Genomic DNA, 24,104 nt, shown 5'->3' with positions numbered 1-24,104 from the left:
TTTCTCCAAAATACATACTTTAGGAAATAAAGCAAATCTTAACACATGCAAGAAACATCCTATACTTTATCAGATCACAATGCAATAAAACCAGAAATCAAAAGCTAGAGAAACTATAGAAAATACTGGACTGAAAAATGTGCTTTTGAATGAGCAGTGCTTCATAGAAGAAATACAGGTTCAGGAAGTAAAAAAATTTCAAGAATCAAATGACAATAGAGACAACATAGCAGACTGGTACACAGCAAAGGCAGTGTAAAGAGGAAACTTTATAGCCACAGTGTCTGCACTGAAAAAAAAAAATCAGAGAACATAAATAAATAACCTAATAATACACCTGAAGCTCTTAGAAAAACAAGAATAAGCCACACCCAACAGCAACAGATGTTGAATGAATAAAAACGAAGGAAGAAATTAACAAAATCAAGTCTAAAAACTACAAAGAATCAATGAAACAGAGTTGGCTGTTTGAAAGATAAACAAAACTTAGAAGTCCTTAGCCAAACTAACCAAAAGAAGAAGTCCCAAATTAGTAAGATCAGAGAAGGAGGACATCATAATAAATGGTGTTCTAATGAAATTCACAGGATCATTAGCGAAAACTTTAAAAACCTAATTCTAATAAGTTGGAAAACAGAAGAAATCAATAAATATCTGGATGCATATGGCCTATCAAAATTAAACCAAGAGGACAGATTGATAATGAGAATGAAGGAAACTAAATTAGCAGTAATAGTCTCCCAACAAAGGAAAGTTCAGGAAAGGGCAGATTCACTGCTGAATGCTAAAAGAACTAACATCAATTCTCCTGAAACTATTCTATAAAATAGAAAGGGAAGCAGTGCTACCAAAGTCATTCTATGAAGCTGGTATTACCCTAATCCCAAAACTAGAAAAGGATATAAGAAAATTATACTCCAATTTTCTTGGTGAAAATAGATGTAAAATTTCTCAATAAAATTCTTACAAACTAAATTCAACACCACATTGAAAAGATTATACACCATGATGAAGTTGGTTTTATTCCAGGGACGGAAGGATGGTTCAACATGCACAAATCAATAGAATACAGCACATAAAAGGAATAAACAACAAAAATCACAGGATCATTTCATTAGGTGCAGAAAAAGCCTTTAACAAAATTCAACATCACTTCATAATAAAAACCCTCAAGAAACTATGAATAGAAGGAAAGTACCTTGATAAATAAAGGTTATATACAATATACTTACAGCCAACATTGCACTAAATTGAGGAAAACTGAAACCATTCTCTCTAATGTCAGGAATGAGACAAAGGTGTCCACTGTCTCTACTCTTATTCAGTAGAGTGCTTGACTTCTTAGCTAAAGCAGTAAGGCAAGCAAAAGAAATAAAAGTGATACCAATTAGAAAGGAAGAGGTCAAACTATTCCTGTTTGCAGACAATATGATCCTATACTTAAAAGACCCTAAAGACTCCATCAAAAGGGCTTGTCGTGTGACTCAGGTGGTAGAGCACCTGCCTAGCAAGTGTGAGGCTCTGAGTTCATATTGCAGTACCACCACCAAAACAAAACAAGAAAAGTCCACCAAAAAACTCTTAAAACTAATAAATACCTTTAGCAAAATAGGATACAAAACAAACATACAAAAAACTCAGTAGCTTTTTATATACCAACAACAAACAGGTAGAGAAAGAAATCAAGAAAACAATCCCATTCACAATAGCCTCAAAAAAATTAAATATCTATGAATAAACTTTAACTGAGGTGAAAGACATCTACAATGAAAGTTACAAAATTGAATAAAGAAAACTCTACAAAATGGAAAGATATCTCATGTTCATGGATGAGTAGAATATTGTGAAAATGGCTACACTACCAAAAACAATCTACAGATTTAGTGCAATGCCCATCAAAATCCCAATGTCGTTTTTCACAGAAATAGAAAAATCAATTCTAAAATTCATATGGAAGCACAAAGGACCCCAAATACCAAAAGAAGAGAAATGCTGGACGTATCACAATACCTGACATCAAATTCTACTATAGAGCCATAGTACCAAAACCAGCATGGTACTAGCATGAAAACAGACACATAAATCATGTAATAGAAGGTCCAGAAATAAACATTGCTACAGCCAGGTGATTTTTGACAAAGGAGCCAAAAACACATTAGAAAAAAATCTCTTCAACAAATGGTTTTGTGAAAACTGGATAACCCCATGTAGAAGACTTAAACTAGATCCCTATCTCTCACCTTTTACAAAAACTATTTGAAAATGGATCAACAATCTTAATGTAAGTCTTGAAACACTGAAACTACTACAGGGAAAACACTTGAAGGTATACACATAGGTAATGCCTTTCTGAATAGGTCTCCAATTGCTCAGGAAATAAGAGCAAAAATTGACAAATGGGATTGCATCAAATTAAAAGGCTTCTGCACAGCAAAAGAAACAATTACCAGAATCAAGAAACATCCTACGGAATGGGAGAAAATCTTTTCCAGCTATTCATTGAATAAAGGATTAATATCCATACTATATATAGAGACCCCAAAATTAAACAAATAATCTAATTAAAAATGGACAAATTAAACACAGTTCTCAAAAAAATACAAATGGCTAATTAACACACAAAGAAATGTTCAATATCCTCAGCCATAAAGGAAATGCAAATCAAAATGATGCTCAGCCCAGTCAGAATGTCTATCATCAAGAAAACAAACAGCATATGCTGGTAAGGATGTGGAGGGCAGGGGAAACCCTTACACACTGTTGGTGGGAATGTAAATTAGTGCAGACACTATGGGAATCAGCATTGATGTTCCTCCGTAAACTAAAAATAGAACTATCATCCCATCCTGCTACACACTCTTGAGCATATATCCAAAGGAATGTAAGTTAGCATACAGAGATACCTGTACACCCATGTTTACAATAGCACTCTTCTTAATAGCCAAATTTTGGAATCAGCCTAAGTGTCCAACAACTGATGAACAGAAAAAGAAAACGTATATATACACAATGGCGTATGATTCAGTCATAAAGAATGAAATTATATGGTTTGCAGGAAAATGGATGAAACTGGAGATCGTGTTGAACAAGGTCAGACAAACTCAAAATCCCAACTATCACATGTTTTAGCTTATATGCAGAAGCTACACCTAAAAATAGTAAGCAATGACATGTTGCAGAAGGGGAACTGTTTGGAGTGGGGCCAGCAGGAGGGGAGAGGGGAAAGCAGAGTGTGATGGGTGAATATGGTCAAAGTACAACATATCCATAAGTAAAAAGCATAATGAAACCCCCTAAAAACTTACAGGAGAAAGGAGCAGTGGCAAGGTGTTAAGAAGGACAATATGAATGAGGTGAATTTGATCAAAGTATGTTATAGGCATGCATGTAAATGTCACAATGAAATACTTTTGTACAATTAATTTATCCTAATAAGAAAGTTTTCAAAAAGAGGGGAGTGTTTCAAAGACGGGGTAAGAGGAACAAGGGTGAATGGCAATATAATGGACGGGTTGAACTTGTTCAAGGTACACTGCACACGTGTGTGGAACTAGCACAGTGAAATCCCCTATTATTAATGTGTAATGAATCAAAAATAAAAGAAATTTTTAAGCGAGGGAGGAAGGAACAAGAAAGCAATAGGGTGGGTGAATTTTACCAAAGTTCATTGTATGCGTGTATGGAAATAATCATGAAACCCCTTTGTATAATTAGCACATGCTAATTTGAAAAAGACATCAAGTCTCATCTCAGAATGAACTCCCCCAGCAGAATCATGGCAGCCAAACAGGGTGACCCTGCAGACATCGGCTCCCAGTCTAAAGCCCCTCTGTAACATTCCTGCTGGCCCAGGCACACTGAGGACACAGTCTCCAGGCCAAGCTTGGTGGGTGGACAAAGAACAATCACTGGCTCACAGGCCACCCAGCCTTCTCACACTCTTCCCCTCTCACACTCATCCCACTGGCCTGTGCGAGCAACGACCAGCTGCTGGACATGCAGAGTGTGATACAAGCTGACTCGCCCTGTTCTTTCCAAAAGGAAATGGGTTGGAAATCCTGTACACTCATTGCTATATTAAAAAACTTTTGAAAGAAAGTTTTCACTGAAAGGAAATTAAAAGGAAGTCAAGGTACTAACATTTTTATATATTTCTTGCCCACACTGGCATTTAAGATTTTTTGTAAGTAAAAATAGAATCCTATCCCATACCAATTTTCACAGGTGCTGATTACCGAGTTAGACATCTCTTCCTACTATACACATCCAGGCCCACTTTCCAGTGCTCCCAGAGAGTGAATTCGCCCTCTGTGAGCAGAGAACACCCAGCACTTCCCTGAGTGCCTGAGCCTTATAGTACAATTGCAATTAGAATGAAGATCTTATGAGGAAAAGGACACCCTGGGCAGGAGGAGTGACTCGAGTGGTAGAGTGCCTGCCTAGCAAGCATAAGGACCTGAGTTCAAATCCCAGTACTGCAAAAAAAAAAAAAGCCACTCTACACTCACATTTTTGCCTAAAAAATAAAAGTCCTTACACGAAAAAAAAAATGTTTTCCATAGCTAACTAAATTTAGCAGTCTCTGGATTAACCTAAATTTAAGAGATGTCTTTAACATGAGACTTCTAGAGCCTTAATAAATGTGGGGTGTAAATGGGGTGGGGGCATGAAAGCAGTTAGACATGCTGACACATCTCCTTTTACAAAAATATTTGTTCAATCCCATCCCTTACAAGTTTTCTTCACTTGGTTGTCTCATAAAAATAATGTCCCACGGGATATATTCTGCAAAATACTGTCCCAAGTATTTCCTGAGAACAAGACCTAAATGTGTTGATTCACTGACACAGCTCTATGGCTTTATGGACTAGCCCTTAGGCTTAAACCCAGACTTCTAAAAGTGGGATCTAGCACCCCAGATCTCTCATGCCTGACTCAGCCTCTTTGGGGGCAAAGAAGCCAGGCTGTGGTTTAACTGGCTATTCCTGCCGGCATATAGACACATGAGGGAAGAAGGTTTCAATTAGAATTTCCCAGGCAGAGTTTCAAACTATGCAAGCAGTTAGTCACTGTGTTGGATATAGTTTTTACACATTTCTCTTCAACTACATTGGTTTCTCTTCATTCTTCCCCTTCTTTAACTGACCTAGGTCTTCTACCACATTACTCCCTGTAATCAAACCCTCATTTCTTCTGTGCTTATGATCAACTAATTTGGAATGGGAAGTGCAGGACAAATAGCTCCTTAGAACTACAAGGAATGTTCAGATTTAACACTACTGACTAGTTATTTTGACTTAAAAGGACTAGATTTATCTGATTTCTTGGAGTAAAAGGTTGCCAACTCAATTTTAATACATTATATTTTTATTTATTGCATTAAACTGTCTTAGTTGTAAAAGTAAGTATAGATGCTCATGGACAACGTTAAGTACTAAATCCCTAAGAAGGAAAACACTACCCGAAATTCTACCAAAAATAACCCAGGTGCACACTTTGTCTTTAAAGTCCCCCTCACGTTTACATAGTCTCTCACAGAAACGTTAACCTTGCATTTTTCATACATTCTGTTCCATGCCAGTACCTCTGCGTAATGTCACGGTCATCACTATACAATACACCGTCATGTACAGGAATTACAGCATGTTCTCAGGGCAGGGTTGCTTCCAGTGTTCAACTCAGATGACGCTCACTGTGCAACCTTCAGAACTGAACCTCTGAACACACCTCTGACCGTCTCCCAAGACAGTACTCCTAGAAACGGGCTCACTGAGTCAAAGGGTCAAGAAATTGCTTCTCATATGATCACAGAGATCTTTTTGGGAAAAGAGCCCTCTCAGTCATTTCAGCATTTCCACTTCTCTCAATCAACTTCAGCTGAATTTTCCCCAATCTATTCCTATTGCCTTTACTGTTAGCTGAACTAGTACTTGGCTTTCTGTGTGTGTGTATGTGTGTGTTTATTACTTTATTTATCATACATCAATAATATGAAGGGTTTTACTTTAGCACTTGGTTCTCAAGATAAGCAAGTCCTGTCGTCTACTGGGCATTTTCAGTTCAACAAGATACATGACTTAATATAACATCTAAGCACTTTAAGATCGAAGTCATCCCGTGTACTCATCCTTTCTTCTTGCTAAATTTTTATCCATCTGTCATATCTCTAACTGAATGATTGATCTGAATCAACAAATATCCCAGGGTCCTCTACTGACCTTGTGTAGTCCTCACTTCAAGCCTTTTTGTGTCCACATAATAGCTTTCTGGTCTCTAGGCAAAGTGACCTTCACGCCCAAAAGTCTGGGAGTCTAGAACATGTGCCTCCCACTGGTAAGAGTAGCCACCTGAGATGGTGTTCCTGTAACACCCTGCAGTTCTCGGGCCCCGCCCTCACGATGTTAATCCTTATTTACTTAACATTACCCAGTTTATTTTCGTATAACCAACATATCAGTGGAACAATGTACTGTAGTATTTTTTCTTTTAATTGGAGTGTCTTTATCAGTAGGGCAGTAAAACTCAGGGTTGTTCCCTAGGTCATAATTCTTGTCTACATTTTAGCATCAGGAAGGCTGAAGCTGTAAAGCAGAATCCAAGAGTGACACCATTACTATCAGAGTACAAAAAGCCACCCAGAAGATGGCTCTGACCACCTGTCTATTTTCCCTGCACATAATTAAGCTCACACCAGGTCTAATGAGGCACATGGCATCTTTACATATGAAATGCCTGGTCAGTTACGAAGGAGACACTGGACAAATAACAGACAAGCCCAAAGAGCTCCACTGTTTCTCATCACGGGTGCCATGAGCATTCTGGGCAAAACAATCCTTGTCCCATTGTGTGGGACTGTCCCCAGCACTGAGAGGCATTTAGTATACCACACCTCAGGACATCAAATGCTAGTATGTCCACCCCTACCATCGTAATGACCACCACAAATGTCCCCTCATACTTCCGAATACCAGGGGACAGGGATAACACCACCATCCCCCCTCCGCCCTCCGAGAGAGAACCTCTGCTTCTATTTGGTGAGATGGAACTAACATCTGAGAAATGCAGAAAACTGTATTAATCTAGAGATAGAATTGTGAGGCACAGCTTCAAGTACCATAAAAGGGTCAAAGGAGATCTAAAAGAACAAAACAAGCTTTGGTATGAATGAGAGGTGGTCACGCATAAGCGTCTCGGGAGTCCAGTCCAGGGTAGACTCTCCTGTGACATGGCTTCTCGTCAATAGCACTGAGCACACAAGCAGACATCCTGCATGCCTGGTGATGCCGGCTTTAAAACACAGCTATTAGTCCTGCTCACGTGTTCAGGGCAAGTTTGGCCACACACCCCGGGCATGCAGGAAGGGCAGGAGAACAGAAAATCCTGCTGAGAGTGAAAGGCACTGCCCATCTGGCCTGCTGGGCTTCTCCAGAGAGCTCAACCACAGGCAACACGGCTCCATGCTCAGCCAAGGAGAGCCTGCCTAGTTCCTTTCTGCTCACATCAGCCCTCTGTGGGCTATTGTTCCTGGAAGGCCAGGATACTTAAGCCCTCCGGGAACAGTGCTCCTTGCTGATGTGCTGTGCCCCAGTTGGAAAGGTCATTTCCAACCTTAGCTACAATTAATAGTGTCACCTGTTATTATACAGCATTGGCAGTGATACATTTTCTGATGACATCCTTATACTTGGGTGAGACTGAAAATGTCAGTGAGTGAGCCATCCTTAATAGATCCTGCTCAAAATTCATTAATGATGTACTTTCTAGGTATTATATGGGCTCTGGTTCTCAAACTTCTGCAGTTTAATGAAATTAAATGCAAAATAACAATTGTAAACAACAATTGTAAAATGCAGATTTCCGATGTCACAAAGTCTGATTCACTAAATTGTAGAGGCAGAAACCTGCAATTTAATCACCTCCACATGTTTCTGATACAGGTGATCCATGTGTGCACAGAATGACTGCACACCAAATAAATCAGCACTGTCTTCGATGTTTTATTTCTATCTCCTTGGAATAGATTCCTCACTAGCAAAATGGATATCAAGTAAGTAGATGAAAACAAGAAGTCAACTTAATTTTGAAGGAAATTAGAGTCTTTGCTATAAGGCTCAGATACAAATATGGTGTTGATTAAAATTTATATTTACCTATGTATAAAGTTTATATTTTAGCCTTCATAGAAAAGAATGGCTGATGGCAAGATGATGATCTATGTCTGAGCATGTTGGATGTAATTACACAACCTTGCCATTAGACAATCTTTATGTGTTCCTCAGTATTTCTTACTTTATTTATCCTCATAAAAGGGTATCTTACCTTACCATCTGAGGACTTGTATCAGACTGGCATGAAATCTAAGGCATACACAGTTTATGCAGCATGTCCAAAGTCAATACAAGAACCTAAACATCCAGAAGGCTAAGCCTTTTTCTGCTAGATTAGAAAGGAAAAAATAGGTTTCATGCCACATGCCAACTCCAATAATCCCACGGACCAGAAATAGTTTAGAGGACAACCGTAAGAAAGCCTAGGGGAAGAGTGTAGGGGGAGATGAGCAGAGGCATCTGTGCCACACATACAACAGATAAGCCCCTCTTAGAGCAGCACTTGAAATAGTCACCAATACTTTCACTCAAGTGTGCATGCCATGTACTCACGACACTAATAAGGGTAAGAAGTGCTACCAAGGGCATGGGTGCCCCACAATAGGGAGGTTTCTGCTCAAAGGCCTTACTTAACAAAATGGGGTTTAAGGGAGAAACTGAAAAAAAAACAAGAGTAGTGTTCAACAACTGTTGAAAAAAGGGGGAAGTGAAGCCTATTCGGAAGGAACCAAAACCAAGTCACCATGCTAGATCAAAAGGGAGAAAAAAGTCACGAAGACTGTAGAGATGAGTGGGCAACCACCAGGTCACATAGGACTTTGGAGCTGAGAAATCAGAATTTTAATTTAAGATGGTGAGAAGCTGAGTTTCCACCAAGAAAGGTTGGGTGTTGGTGGTTTGTTTTCTGTTTGGGATTTGGGGAAGAGGGATAAATTACCGGATTTGCACTTCATAAAGAGGGTAGAAAAGAGTCAGAGAAAGTGGAGAGCAATTAATTGCAGACACTCAAACAACAGGGCCAGGAGGGTGGCAGGGTCTGTGAGAAGCACGTGGATTTGGGATTCACTCTGGAGTTAAAATGAACAGAGACTTGCCTCAAGAAACAACACTGCAGATGGCAAAACAGGGGGAGACTAAGTCTCACTCTGATTCCACCAGAGACTCTGAAGGCAACTGGACCAGCCATGGTTTGGTTGGAGTCCTTAGGGAGGCACTGAACTGAAAATGTGGGCGTTTTCCAGTTCAGTGCTGTAAATAGTTATGCTGCTACACATGTAAAGACTTAATCCAGACTTCTTTACACCCTCAACAGAGATGTTAGGTGTCTCCAATTTTCTCAATTCCAGCACTTCTTGGCAATTTTTTTTTTCTCTCACAGCAACTTTATTTGGGAAACAATAAAACTCCTATTGAAAATGTTTCTTTTGTTTTTTGAAACAGGGTCAGGTTATACATCCCAGGCTAGCCTGGAACTCCTGCTACTTCTGCTTTAGCCTCCTATGTGTTGGGATTACAGGTGTGCACCACCATGTACGGCTATCAAAAATATTTCTTAATGATTAATACAGTTTCCTGCCATGTGAAGTATGGTACACCAACACAACTTCATCTTTTGCTGATGATTTCATGTTTTATGAACCCTTAAGGTTCATCCTCAGGAGGGGCATCCAGAGCTCTGGTTACATGTGACCTCAAGCCCCCCCCCTAAATATTCCTTCACTGTGTGTAGAGTGAACACCCTGTCATCTTGCCACACTTAAGTTCACAGGCATCTATTGTAAACTCCGTCACTGAAGGCAAGACAAAGAATGGAGCCAAGACCTTTGAAAGTAGAATAAAACTGGTGAACTCTTGCCTGAGCCACAGACTCTGAGAGATGTTTGGGGAAAGCAAAGGGCTTGTTACAAATACAACTAAGGGAACCAAGGTAGAACAGAGATCAGCGCCAGAACTGAAATTCAGGGCTCATCTACCCAAAGAAAGAACTCTTGTTTCTGGAGCTGAAGTTTTCTCTTCTGATAAAATACAAAGCTCCTAGGCACAAAAACTTCTAGTTATTTCTACTTGGAGAAGCGTTTTTGGTTTCTTTCCTGCCGATAAGTTTTAATAGTTTTTTTTCCAATCAAGATTTTTAATTTTTTTTTTAATCAAGATTCTGGCATTCAGAGGTTAAGAATGCTGTGTGGTTCCACATCTTTGCCTAAAATAACCTGAGAAAGGTTATTGCCTTTCTTCTTAAAATTCTCCCACCACCACCACCACCACCAGATTCTCAACGCACAAACTCTAAGTTCCAGCAACCAAATCAGACCTTTTTGTGGGAAAGAAAACAGACTTCCACTTTTCATTCTTCAAAGGCTTATATGGCATAAAGAAAAGATTTGTAAACAAAAATTTCCCTGTTCTAGGTCTCTTAAAATGGCCGGAAGTATGCTTATTATTCTACTTAAGATTATTTTTAAAAACTCAAAAAAGATCTGACGCACATTCTACTTACAAATCACTGTTTTGAAGTGCTGCCACACATTTAGCTCTTACACATTTGTCTAAGGCAGATTATGAGAAACCTTAAAAACTAAAATAAGGAAGGAAACCTAGAATGCCTATGATGCTATCAATGACATCCTGGGGCAGAAAATATGCATTCTTGCCCTAAAAAAATATAAGTAACATGTGCCAAAGTAAAACAAACTGTCATAAGGAAAGCTTGTGGGAAAATGAAATATAATTTTTACATATATTTAAAAGCTATGTATTACCTATAAAATATTGTATACTATCTGTTGCAATGTCATATTGCCTACTATTCATAAAGTCCAAAGTTTTAATTGATGTTTTGAACTTTTCTTTGAGGCAGGGTCTGTCTTGCTATGCAGCCCATACTGGCCTCAGTCTCATGATCGTCCTACTTCAGCTTCCCTAGCGAAGGGATTACAGGTGTGCCCCACCTGGTTTTTGGGTTTTGACAACCATTCATGCGAACTTTGGGTTACTATAATGTAATGTCCAATGCAAGAAAAGAAAATACAAATTCTCACAGCTTGTCCTGTTTTTAGCACACGCTTACTGATTCTCAGACCAACAACCAACAGCATGCACTGTTAGACCTGAACCTGCATCCCGCACACATGGTGTCAACAGGATTGCTGTTAGGCCAATTTTAACAAGTGACATTAGGCATCCACATCTGAGCCTTCATAATCTAGACAGTGCAAGAGGATGAAGTTAGCACCCAAACTATCTTGGAAATCAAGTGTTGGCTTTTTGCAGAGCAGTGAACATGGGGAGACAAACTGAGATTTTCCATTACAGTAAGCTCAGCTGGAAAAAATGTGTCGGCAGTGAGGCTAACAACTCCACCCGTGAACAACTCTAAAGGACGCTGCTCTTCACATCATTTGGAAAAGAGGAAAAGAGGACAGCAGGGATGGGAGGCAGGGTGCCTCAACACATTTGCACACCAGGCTGCAAGGCTGGCCCTCAGTCAAGTTATTGCAAACAATCACGTGTTGATATACAGACGTATCTAGCTGCAAATAGTCTTGAGCATCAGAACAAGGGGTTGGGGTAGAAAACAAATCTGCTAGTGAAGCAGAAAACAATTGCACTGATCCCTAAGGTAAAGGGGTTTTTGTAGGAATTGTAGTCTGCATACTAAGTGAATCCCTGAAATGAAGTATGGCTCATACTCTCTTATAGAGGAGGCTGGGTGGTAATGGGGTTGGGGAACCAAAATAACCAGGCTTTTAGCAGTTTTTTCAAGACCCAAATACCTATAATCCCACCTGCTTGTGAAATAGACAGTTTGAGGCCAGCCCAGGCCAAAAAAAAATTAGCGAATCTCTATCTCAAGAATGAGATGCACCAAGCATGGTGGTGCACAGAGGTGGAGGCAGGAGGATCATGGTCTGAGGTCAGCCTGCGCAAAAACTCAAGACCCTGTCTAAAAGCAAAAAGGGCTCAGTGTGTGGTTCAAGAAGTAGGGTACTTGCCTAGCAAAAGCGCAAGGCCCCAAGTTTAAAACTTGAATTAGCAAGAAAAAAAAAAAGCTTAATTTGGCCCAGTGGCCATGCTTTTGAATAAATTTTTAAGATCATTTTAAAGCCAAAGCACTTTTTCACTTGAGTTTACACCAAATGTCTTTTAGGCAAGGGAAAAAAAAAAAAAGGAGGGAAGGAGAGAAAGGAAGGAGGAAGAAGAGAGGGAAAAATCTACATTCTCTCAAAAAATAAACTGTCCACTACAGAAACTGTCTTAGAGCATGTAGTTACACAACCTTCCATTCAGTCCTAGGAGAGACCTCCAAAATGTGCTAGGCAGGCAGCACTTCAGGAATCAGTACTTACTTCCCAAGAGAGCTCTTTCTGAAGAACAAAACCTCCCTTGGATGTGTAGGTTCTAAAACATTTCTAAAATCTGTTACAGTCATACATGATGTCCAAAAAATTACATCAGGTAACAGCCGCAAATGTTAGGAATGGTCTACAAGGAGCCCCTACACACTGTTGACTGGAATGTAAATTCGTGCAGCCACTAAGGAAACCAGTATGGAGTCTCTTCAAAAACACTAAAACTAGAACTGCCATGTGATCCAGCTCTATCACTCCTGGGCATACAGCCAAAGGAATGTAAGTCAGCACACAATAGAGACGCCTGCATGCCCTGTGTTTTGTAGCATTATTCACAACAGCCAAGTTATAGAAATAGCTTACATGCCCATCAATGGATGAATGGATTTTTTAAAAACTATGGTGTATATATACACAACGGAGTCAGTTTTTTGACAGTGCAAGGGATCGAACCCAGAGCCCTGTGCATGCTAGAGAAGTGCTCTGCCACTGAGCTACATCTCAGCCTCACAAGAGAATTTTATTGAGCTATAAAAAAGAATGAAATTATGTCCTTTGCAAGAAAACGGATGGAATCGGAGATCATATTAAGCCAGACTCAAAACGACAAGTATTGCATGTTCTCCCTCGTTTGTGAAATCTAGATTAAAAAAAAAAAAAAAGATACATTGAAGTAGAAGGGGGACTCTGTGGAAAGAGGAAGTGGACCAGCAGAAGCAGGGAGAGGGTAATGAGGGATAAGTATGAGCACAGTACATCACATGCATGTATGAAAATTTCATCATGATGAAACCATGATTTTGTACAGTATATGCTAATAAAAATAAATTTAAATTGTGGGTCAAGTAGTAGAGCACCTGCCTAGTAAGTTTGTGGCCTTGAGTTCAAACCCTAGTACCACTAAATGAATGAATGAATATTAAAAACAAAGTATAGTAGCAAGTATCCTCCCACTTATATGCAAAAGCAATGACAAGTTTAAAATGCCAGCAACCAATTAAGAACAAGTATCCCCAAGATAATTCACTCCACACAACCAAGGCTCTCTGCTATCAATTACCTCAGAAGCACTATACTATTGAAAGCCACATAAAACCACTACCTAAAGAGGAGAAAGCAAGAGATTTAACAGGAAATAATTCTGAAATTGATTTGGGAACACCCTATGTAAAAATCAAATTAGAAATTCACACTCTGTTTATTTGGGACTATGTGAGTTTCCAAGCTGCACAGAGTTCAAATTCACCTTTCAATCAATCTTCTCCAAGAAAAGGAGACTACACAAATTAACTACAGCTGAGCAGAGTAGCCACTTTAAAACAAGCCACTTTTTTGTAATTTTGTTTATAAGCAAACAGACTGCTTAGTCACTAATTCCTTTCTTGGAATTAGTACAGATTTCTAATATATGCAGAAATCCTGGTTGTACAAATAATGGCCCCTTATGTCCTGTTTCTTCACTATTCCTCCAGGGACCCACTTCTAAATTCCCAGGGAAGCAACTACAAATTCCAATACCTCTATGTGAAGGTGCAAAAGGAATCATCTTCAAACATTGCTTGCATTGGCCCTATACACACCTCTCTCCTAAACACCCAATGCCTTGGCCCCAACCTCAGCCCCTCGTGCCCATCCTTCCCAACCCTCCCCTCCAGCCAGGCTGTCACCCTATCTATGCCTGAACACTAATGTGCAAAGGCACCCTTGACCATTCTCCCCTTCCCTGGGATGCTGTAACACTGAACTACTCAGGCTGCACACCTGCTTCTCTGATTCATCCTCAATCTTCTTTGACAACTTTTACCTCTGACCTGCCCCTCAGAACTTTTTGAGCTGGCTGCTTCCAGGGCTGCAAAATATAAGAGGAGCCTAAAGTATCCTTTAATGCTAGAAAAGTGCTAAAATATAAGCACATGCACACACTTGCACACATGTGTAGCAATGGGGGGGTGGTAATGTCAAGAGGCATAGAAGTTCCCTGAATGAACTCCCAATGGTCAAAGCTGGAATGACTTGAACCACAAAATAAATAATGTAGTACTGGATTATAGCCCAAAGTATAAATTAAATATCTATAAATCCACACTGGTATGTGTAAATGACTTGACAAATAAGTGGAGAATATACAAAACTCCTATGCAGAATAAAGGAGAAAAACTGCTATATAGAAGGAGAAAACCATCCACAAGAAAATAAAGCATAACTCTCCACACAAAGAGTATGCTGCATATGGTGATTCCTATGATGGAATATGATGGCAGTGAGAGAAAAGTGAACTTCACATTGGAGACACCTGACATCAGTATCTCAGCTAGATCAGGTGCTCAGGTCAGTATCAGCAGGGATAAGCCACACTGCTACTATGTCTTCTAAATATAAGATAAAATTTAATTTCTGTGGTGGTCTCACCAAAAACTATAACCTCAATCTAATCATACGAAAACATCAGACCAATCCCAACTGAGGAACATTCACAAGATAGCTAACGAGTACTCCTTAAAACTGTCAAGGTCATCAGAGACAAAGACTGTCCAAGAAGCAGTCACGGTCTAGAAGTCTAAAGAGACACGGCAATGAGATAATGCAGCATACCTGATGGGATCCTGGACCAGAGGAGGGAGGAAATCTGAATAAAAGGACCTGAGTTAATCACAATATATCAATATTGGATCATTAATTATCACTAATGTACCATACTAATTAAAGACATTAACTTCACAGAAACTGGGTGCAGGGGAATATGAGGACTCTGCTATTCACATCTTTTCTTTTTATTCTGATTTCTCTCACCATAATCAATGCACATGAACCAAGCATACTAATGGGTTTCACCAGGACACTTCCATTCCTGCATATATTATGCTTTGATTGCATCCACCCTCCCAATTACCCACTCTTCCCCTCCCCTCTCTCTCCTCCTTCCATCTCCTAACCCTTCCCTAGTAGCTCTTCTGCTACTTTCAAGCCATCTTTTTATTTTCATTATTTAGATGTAGCTTACACATGAGAGAAAACCTGTGAAACTTGTCTTCCTGCATCTGGCTTATTTTGCTTAGCATGCTGATATCTAGTTCCATCCATTTTCCTGCAAACTACATGATTCTGTTCTTTACAGCTGGATGATACTCTACTATGTATATACTCTATATTTTCTTTATCCATTCATCTGTTGCTAGGTATGTAAGCTGATGCTGTAGCTTGCCTACTGTGAATAGTGACTACCAGTTTGCAGGTATCTCCATTTCCTTCAGGTATATACCCAGGAGTGGTACAGCTGATCATACAGTAGTTTTGTTTCTTCACAACTTTTCTATAAATCTAAAACTAGACGAAGTTGAAAGATTATCTTTAAAAATGAAGTTCAAGAAATGGACTGGCTCCTCCTTCTCTTACCCCATTACCCGAGCAGAGTATATTCTATGTCCAAAGTGTCTCTTCTGTCCCTTTCCCTCCTGCTCAGGCTTCCACTGTCTGAGGTTTTCTATTTTCCATCCATTCTCCACACCATTGCCATTGTAAGCTTGCTAACTCTTAAACTCAAGGATATCACTTCTCTGTTGAAAACCCTTTAAAACAGCTTCCATTACCTAACTGGGGTTGACAACCTTTTTGTATAAAGGCCCAGGTAGCAAATATTTTAAGCTTTATGAGTCTACTCCACTATGCCTTCATAGCAGTAATGCTAGTCCTGTACAATGCTAGTCCTGTACAATATGCAAACAAATGATGTGGCTATGTTCCAATAAAACTTTATTTACAAAGTATGCAGAGAAGTTGCCCCACAGGCAATTGGTGTGCCAATTAGAGAATCAAGTTAAACTCCTTAGAGTGATATTTGAGACATGATACACATCACCCCTGAATCTTTTGCTATGAGTCCTCCTTCCTTTGGCTAATTCACTCCTACATGGATGTCCTTCAGAGGGTCCCTTCTCTGTGAAGTTCCTCTAGATCATTCTACATCAGAAAATTTCTCCCTTATAAATCGTAATACTTCTTAACCCCTATAACTTCTGGCACAACATCAGTTCTTAAAAATAGTATCTTTTAATTTTGCACATGTGACTTGTTTTTTAAGCCATAAAGACTCAAATAACACACATTCCACACCTTCACAGTACTAATGGGTAACAAAGAACTGGGGCTTTTTAGAGCATTTCCTAAGTACTTTAAGAAATATAAGTAGGTACACCCTTTAAAAGGAGTTGCTTTATAATACAAGTCTGAGGAATTCTGGGCTACACAAGGTTAAGCAACTTTCTTTGCCACAGGAATTATCAAAGCCTTCACTGTTTATTATGAATCTCCTTAAAAACAGATCTATTACACAATATTTTTCAAATCTGTTTGACCACGGAACTTTTTTCACATTTTTACCTTCTGTGCAAAATAGTTAGAGAATTGTTGAAATTAAGCATAATCCTACAAGGCAAACTGAAAGCTCTAATTCTATTTGCCACCACAGTAGGCTAAATAATGTCCTCTTAAGAGATGTCTATGTCCTTCTCCACTGGGGAGGCTAAAAAATAAAGGAAAAGGACATTGCTGCACATGCACCAAGGGCAAAAGCGAAGCAGGAAAGAAGACCCTGACAGGCCAACGACTCAAAGAAGAATGAACCAGGAGGAAGAGGATGAAACTGATGACAAGGATGAAGATAAAGAATGAAGGGCTGTCCTGCACTGATGTGCGTGGAGTGTGTGCACATGTGTACGTGTGTGTGTGTGTGTGTGTGTGTGCGCGCGCGTATGTCAGGTAATTGTTTTGCTAAGAATGTGAATTCAAGGGCAGCTCAACATTAGCTTCAGGGTAACAACTACAGATTTTTGTATAGCTGATGAGACTCTCTGTAGAGAAAACTACTTCTTTAAAATACAGGTTGTAGCGTTTCTGAAGGCTACAACATAGTCAGATTTTAAAGCTTACGATGTTGAACATTCCTAAATATTTAATGGTTTAATTTCTTGTACGGTAGCACACCAAGCTTCACAGGAACTAGTACCAATAGTAAATTTATAGTTTTTTAGAATGTTGTACCACTGTGTTTTTTAAATGTAATAAAAGTATTTTTTTAAAAAGATATACATGTCCTAATTCCTAACATCTGTGAATGTTACTTCATAAGACAGTAACAGACTTTATAGGTGTGATTAGGTTACAGTTCTTGAGATAGGGAGACCATCTCAAGACCATCTCATGATCTCGATGGGCCCTACATGCCATAAAGGTGTCTTTATAAGAAAGGCGGAGAGTAGCCTGACGTCACACAGCATGTGAACACAGAGGCAACGACTGATAGGGAATGCTAGCAGCCACCATGAACTGGAACAAGCCAGAGCAGACTCACTCCTGGAACCTACAGAGGGAGCCCAGCCCTGCCAACACCTTGACTTCAGCTCAGAGAAACTGAACTTGAACTTCTGGCATCCAGATCTGTCAAGAAAATCAGTTTATGTTGCTGAAGGCACCAAGTTTGTGACAGTTTGTTACAGCAGCCACAGGAAACAAATATAGCCATAGTTCTGATCATGGCCTTGGTGCTGTTATTTATGCTGACATTAAATATTCTTTTTTAAACTATGGCTGTAAGGCATTTTATTATAAAAAGCTGGTACTCATATTCATAAACTAATGTGAACTTGAAGTTCATCACATGCTTACTTGGTTTTTTAGCCAAGTAAGCACATCCCTAGTTTCACTGATTTGGGGTGCTGTATAAGGAGATCCTCCTTTGTCTGGGTGACTTAAGAGCATAATTCATTGATGAGCATCCTCTCATGCGTCCTTTATTGGAACTATTCAATGCTGCTTCCCATTTTGTTACTTTGGGTTCAAACACACTTCTGGAATAGCTACCACTGAAGGCAGATTTTAACAGACTTTGAAACACTGTTTCACTTGAGGCTCCATATGCTTCCTGGCTTGTGAAACAGCATGGCCTGCAACTCCTGCAGCAGCCATGGTCAGCTCAACTGTCACCCCTGCACTGGCCATGGCTCAGACTTCATTCCCTGCTTCTGCCAAAATGTAGTTCATCCAGCCCAGGGGCCATGACTGCCAATTACACACCTTTATCACTACCAGCAATCACAGAAGCCCTAATGAAATATTCTTAAATGAAGTCAAACTAGCCTTGCCCACAATAAGGCCACGATTAACCTTGGTTAATGAGGCTTCATCATCCACTTATGAGAAAGAATGCACCAATAACCATCTGGATTGGCCTTCTGGATTCAAGTCCCAGCTTTAACATTGATTGGTTAATTACATGGTCTTGGTCAAGGTGTTTGTTGTCTTTGATCTTTTAAGATGGAGTTGCTCTGTGGAGTAGATAAGGTCATGTCCAAAAACGATGAATGAAAATTCAGTTTGTGGAAATCACATTATATTACATTATAATATTACTGCTACTGGGGAGGGGAGAATCTACTTTTATCATATTATTTTACTTTCAGTTTGACAAACTACAAATCTTTACCCAGTTTCTAGCTTCAGGCTTTGAAAATGACTTCAGCAAGGTAAGGCAGGTGGAGAAGTTCAAGCCTACCTCTCTGGGCCACTGCTTTTGGGTACCTGACCTGATAAACTATAAGTTAATAGCTCCAATACATGTACTTAATGTTATGTGTTAAGTTCACGTCACTCATTAAAAAGCCTGAAGTTACACTTCCCCTAAGGGTCACCCGTATTCATTAAAGCAAAATGTCAACAAAGTCCTATCTTCTTAATCATAAGCTACAGATACTCTACTTTATCGTAATGTTTAGTTATGCTCAGAGCAATTCGTGAAATTATTCTGATAACCCCAATAAGGGATAGCACCAGGCACCTGAAAATAGCATCATGATATAAAGTACAAAAGTCCTCCTAGCTCATCCCCCACTTTTGGCCTCTCCTTCCACCTGCTACTAGTCTCCATCACCCTCTGAGGGCCACCTGCTGCCACATTCAACAGTGTCTCCAGCCACTGTCAGTGATTTAAGAGCTGTGACACAACACGTGTAACCAAAAATCATGGATCGCACTGGTTGAGAAGTGTTGAGACTCAGCTTTAACTCATAAAGCCTTTACAAAACTTATAGTGGAATGGAAGTCTCCCTAGGACAGTTAATGTTTTCATTATTACAAACTTCAGTACTCATTAGTGTAAAAAAGCCATGGGTAGGGTTGATATAAGGTAGAAAGAGTCTGAAAGAGACATGGGGGAAAAAAGCCATACCATCTTCTGGGGGCCATAATCGGGATGGAGCCAAGGGCCTTGCACACTTTAGGTAAGTGCTCTGCTGCTGAGCTATATCCCCATTCCTTGGTTTTTTGAGAAGAGTCTCACTATGTATCCCAGAGTGGCCTCAAACTTGTAATCCTCTTGCCTCAACCTCCCCAGTAGATGGAACTACAGGCATGTACCACTGCACCAGGCTTTTTTGAGGGGAGGGAGGGATTCAGGGCCTCATACATGCTAGGCAAGCATATTACCACTGAGCTACACCCCCAGCCCCACAATTAAGAATTTTATGATAATTATGGGGGGGCTCCCCTTGTGGCTCAAGTAATGGAAACTGTATGTTCTCTAGAATTTTGGTGAAAAAGAATGGGCCATGAAAACTTGTATTTACATAAGAACACAATAGATACCACAAGAAAAGTGATCTTACAGAGGTCAATGTAATTAAGAGGCTCCAAAGGGAAGCAGAGGCCACCCCAACTCCCTGGAACTATCCTGGGTAGACAGAAAACAAGAACTCTGTCCACCAACAGGGTACAGAAGACAACAGATGAACAGAGATCTCCCTCACTTCAGCAAGAGTCACAACCACAAGAGTGGCCAGGTCACAAGAGATGAGAGTGAAAGAGTGACATCAATACAGCCAACAAATTGCCGGCCCCCTCCTACCCTAAATGATGGTCACAGGTAGTCTGCACCACCAGGAGTGACAAAGAAGCAACAACTCAAGTAAGGAGGAGTTCAGGCAGAACTCAGCTCTAGGCCTGAAAGAACACGAAAGGCCTTGAGTCATCCCTAGAGCAAGCAGGGACATGTAGAGACCTAGCAGCAACACACAGGGCAGGGTCCCGGATGGTAGCTGATGAGAATTCAGATCAGGCAACTGAGGAGCTACAGAAACACAAATCACACCGACAAGTTATAGTAGAAATAAACCCATTTCAGGGGCCACCATACCTCTGGCCACATTCAAGGAGTAGAGAGAGAATGCTGGCTAGGAAGTGACAAATAAATGGAAACTCAAGCATGTCAGTAAATAAATATACAGACAACTGTCCTGCTCTGTCATTTACAGCCCTGAGACACACCAACTCTCATTAAATCCTCCAAATTCAGAAAAGCAGGCCCGAGCTAATGAAAAGTTTAAATGTCCATGATTTTTAAGAAGCACCTACTTTACTTTTTATTTTAAAGTAGAAGTTGTAAACCCAAATGCCGGCAAAGCCACATATGGAGAGCCAATAGTCACAGCTGGCAAGTATGCAAATCCAGAAGGTTCCTCTCAGCTGGAGCCAGCTGCTGGTGTGGGGAGCAGGGGGTACAGAAACAGCTGCCACAGTAAGGCGCCTAAGATGGTTGAGGGGTTGTCCCCAGTACAGCTCATCTGGAGACTCTCAGAATTACTATCTTGCTTTTCTTTTAAAATTATAATTGTCATATGAGTAAATAAAATTTACTTCTAAAGGATATAAATTAAGCTTTCCCTTCTACTCTCCCAATTGCTAAGAAATCAGATCACTTTATATTCTTTTTCCAGATGCACAAAATGTTCTACAAGTTGCTGGTTTTACTAAACAATATGTCATGGACATCTTCCACATCACAGTAGTCAGATCTACATTCTTCTTACTAAATGCAAAGTTAGAACACAGAATTTCAACGCTGGCAGATGACCAAGACTGTCTAGGCCAACGGTTTCCATTTAACAGATGGCATCCTCAGAGGTCCTGGACACTTCTGACTACCCAGGAAAGAAGCCAGAGCCTCCCAACATGGAGGCTCACCAGCAAGTGTCACATCATCACATCATCTTTGCTTTCCACAGGAGTCTGAGCATCTTATGTGGCAGGTGAGATGCAAGAAGGAAGATAAAATGACCTCAGAACAAAGTAATGAATTATAATCAGAGAGGAAGCTGACATACATCAACTTTGGTTTTGGTAATTAGAATGATTCTAGATATTTGCCAAATTCATCCAAGTTACTAAATTAGAATCCACTGAGTCATACTCTACCCATTTCTAAAATACATTTGAAAGGGAGTCGATGCAGAATCTAATGGAGTTTACCATCTTCCTGCCTCAAGGCCTTAAAGAAACATGGCAGGACCTGGCTCACCAAAAGTCATCCAGAAGAGGCCAGTGATGGGCCTCAAGGGGAAACCCAGAGCTTCAGTAGTGCAATACAGGAGGTGGTGGAGGCCTTGGCTTCAAAGATCATCCTTATATAAGGAAACATCATTAAAAAGGCCTAACCATAAACTTCACATTTACAATATTAAGTCTGTTAGTGACTCAAGGTACTGAAAAGCTAATTAAGGATTCAGATCTTCAGTAAATCCAGTTTAGTTCCCAAATACAGAAAAATCTAAAAATATAAATTCCCTAAAGGCCAAAGCCTGCCCACATGGTAGCTTTTAAAACATTTTAGGAAACTTGACCTCAAACTAAAATCAGTATTGCAGTGAGAGTTAATGAGAGCCTTTCAGACACTACACTTCAGGTAAACACTAATTTCAGAAATAGTTGCTCTTATCCTATTAACACAAACAATTTGCTTTATAAAATAAATGCTTTTTCCAGAATTCTTTACCTTACCAGAATGGAAAGAAAATCTATCTCATGCCAAACTAGAAACAGAATATTCCAGACTGGACCCTTCTCTTCCCTCATTCATTCCTAAATGAGATCCATTACCACATCGTAACAACTCTTGTCTTGACTCTTTCTTCTGCAATTGCTTGGTTTCACCAAACCCCAAAGAGTCCTTGACCACAGCCTCCTAACCATCTCTCAAACCACTCTCCCATCTAACCCCTACAAAACTGCCCAAATAACCTCATTCATTCATCCAACAAGTACTTACAGAGCAACCAACTATGCATCAGGCACATTCGAGGCAAGAAGATAAAGCAGCACCACCAGTGAGTCTCTGCCCTCAGAACCACCCCTCTGTGATATCAGGCAAGGGACCAGTGCCATGGGGAGAAAGAAGCTGGTAGGGACCAGGGTGTGCTTGGGAACTATATTTTATCAAGAAAAGTCAGCAAAGGTCTCCTTCCAGATGGGAGTATGTACTGAAGGAAGGGGAAAGGACAAATATGTCAGCAGAAGTGTGTTCCAGGCAGAGAAGACAGCATATGCCTGATGCATCTGAGAACAGCGAGGAGGCCAGGATATAGGTAGGGGACACTTCTGACTGCACAGAGGGAATAGAGAGACCACAAAAGGCCCCACAGACACAGCACAACTGGAAAGCTCACTTGGAGTGTTTCCATACAATAACCCCTTCCAGAAATTTCCTGGGAAATTTATAGTTTTGTCAGAATCCTGAGAAACGTAAGTCAGGAAATAGGGAGAGAAGTATTCTAATTCTTTTTACTTAGCAATGAACACAGAATCCACTGGCATCACGTTCAAAGCAAGAGCAAGAAACGCTGGCAGGCAGAGGTGAAAATGAAAGCCAACATTTCCAGGAACTGGGAGAAGAGCATGAAGGAGAAGCAGCCTCAGTCCAACCCAATCACTTCCCGTCGCTACAGCTGTCACCACATGCCAGGTGTGGGCCTGTGGCCTGTCTGCTGCCAATCTTGCAAGTAAAGTTAATATTAGTAAGCTATGTTGAGTATGTTTTATACAAATACCAATTCTTTTTGGGTCTTCTAGACCCAAATGTGAACACTGGTCAAACTCTACTGGGTAGGTGTTCAGAGCTTACTGGTCCTTTGTAAATACTTTTTAATTTAGTGATTTATATTAAACAGTTTTTAGGTATTTATATTAACAAAACTAAAAAGAATGTTGAATATATTTTAAGAAAGATGAAACTGGCTTTTGCTAGATTTGTTCTAGATCTCAAAGTTATAAAGCATTCTCATGAGTCACTTTAGAGAACCAATTCTTTAAGCAGCATACTTTTTTAAAAAGTTAGTAATAAACTGTTTAAAAACAGGAAGATTTAATACCCTTCATTACATATTTAAGCACTATTACACAAGGTGCTTTGAGAAACAAAAATAGCTTGATTACTAGACATTTTTAACGAAAGATTTTTAAAAGGAAAAGGTGCTTTAGCAGAAGAAATGCAAGAAAATATATAAATGTAGTAACCAGAACTCGATCTAAAATCTAAGCTAGCAAATATAAATTTCAAGTGCAAAGCCAAATTATGGCAACAGAAAAAAAATTTATTTGGGAAAAGGAATGTATATTAACTTAGGAAACCAAATCTTTTATATAGGCTCTTAGGATGCCTGCCCTTTGCTCCAGAGAAGGCTTGACCTCCTATCTCTATCTTCCAAGGGAGAGACACAAGAGGAATTGCTTCAATGGAAGTGAATTAACAATAGGGAAAGAAGGACAAAGGTCACAAAGGTAACTTGCATAGACACTAAGTACCAGACCCAACTCCAGACAATTTACA

The 24,104-nt window shown here is 39.9% G+C and overlaps 1 protein-coding gene and 1 pseudogene across 17 annotated transcripts in view; both read right to left on the bottom strand.

Moving 5' to 3' along the window:
- The window catches only part of Sgms1 (sphingomyelin synthase 1), a 292,465-nt gene that overhangs the window by 205,174 nt on the left and 63,187 nt on the right, over window positions 1-24,104 (bottom strand). The gene's annotated exons all lie outside the window — the stretch shown is intronic.
- LOC141424790 (mitochondrial import inner membrane translocase subunit TIM14 pseudogene) overlaps window positions 1-24,104 on the bottom strand; it is a 48,014-nt pseudogene extending 23,910 nt beyond the window's left edge.

This window comes from Castor canadensis, chromosome 7 (assembly GCF_047511655.1).
Source record: "Castor canadensis chromosome 7, mCasCan1.hap1v2, whole genome shotgun sequence".
Taxonomy (NCBI): domain Eukaryota; kingdom Metazoa; phylum Chordata; class Mammalia; order Rodentia; family Castoridae; genus Castor; species Castor canadensis.
The sequence above is the reverse complement of the archived record's forward strand: the minus strand, read 5'-3'. Positions and strand labels throughout refer to the sequence as shown.